The sequence below is a fragment of the Seriola lalandi genome, unplaced genomic scaffold (genome assembly GCF_002814215.2).
Source record: "Seriola lalandi dorsalis isolate HSWRI2012SDOR001 ecotype SW California unplaced genomic scaffold, Sedor1 jcf7180002052554, whole genome shotgun sequence".
NCBI classification, from domain to species: Eukaryota; Metazoa; Chordata; class Actinopteri; order Carangiformes; family Carangidae; genus Seriola; species Seriola lalandi.
In genome coordinates, this window is record NW_019523107.1 from 1 (window position 1) to 1,008 (window position 1,008).

Below are 1,008 nucleotides of genomic sequence, written 5' to 3' on the forward strand. Positions count from 1 at the left end.
ACTAGAAAACATTGTGTTGTAGAAAAGAAAAAACAAACCAGATCTTCAATATAAGACCATCAAAATGAAAACATGTCTCTCAAAGAAATCCTGTTAATCCAGAACAAATTTAGTGAAGTAGATTTAACAGAAATGCCTTCATGTCTAGTTCCTCATTAACACTCTCAAAGTGTCCAGAAAGCATCAAGAAACAACCTCTCAAAATCTCCTCAGACTCAACAAACTCCTTTTATTTTTATTCAATAGAAAGACAGATACAAAGCATGAAATAAAAAATAAATTTCATTTGCATGTGCCAATTTATAAACATCCATAACAGCAATGACAACAAAAAAACACACACACACACACACACACACACACAAGACAGAAAGAAAACGAAGAGTAAATCAGAAAAAAAAACTAATAACATCATGAATCATATGTGTTGTCTGAGTGTGGAGTACATCTGATCACTATCTGCGTCTTGTTTTTGGAGGGTTTCATACATGGGTGAACTGAGGTTCTCGTATACGGGGTCTTCCAGTGTGGAGGCTCGGGCAGAGTCGTCATAGGGGACAAACTGAAGCGACAAGGAATGATCACACACCTGACATACAGTGGCAACAGTCCAGATATGTATCTGTTATATGAACATTTTGATTTGTTGTATAAAAGCATGTTGTAAAGTAAAAAAAAAAAAAAAAAAAAAGAGAAAAGAGTTACCTCCATGTTGCTGTGAGTCAAGGTTCTCCAGCATTTCAAATCTGTGGAGCAGAAAGTTTTCTTTGTTCTCAGTTTGTAATTATTGATGATACAGGTGACATAACAGGAAGTTAACTCACCGGTGGAGCTTCTTCTCTTCCATTTGTACAGGAGCAGGAGAGAAACGGCTAAAAGCACAATCACCATCAGACAAACAACCAGAGGCAACGTGTGACCTGGATGAGACGTGCGAGAGCGGGAACAATTAATGAATTAATTAAAAACATATTATAGATGCTCGCTAATTTGTTGCTGGTGCATTCT

The 1,008-nt window shown here is 36.7% G+C and overlaps 1 long non-coding RNA gene across 1 annotated transcript; it reads right to left on the reverse strand.

The window, feature by feature from the left end:
• Positions 1-204: 204 nt before the first annotated feature.
• Positions 205-962, reverse strand: LOC111650615 (uncharacterized). The gene is made up of 3 exons (XR_002760428.2): positions 825-962; positions 706-746; positions 205-562 (listed from the first exon to the last, which is right to left on the reverse strand). It is a non-coding gene; the product is annotated as an uncharacterized LOC111650615 (long non-coding RNA).
• Between the last annotated feature and the right edge of the window lie 46 nt (positions 963-1,008).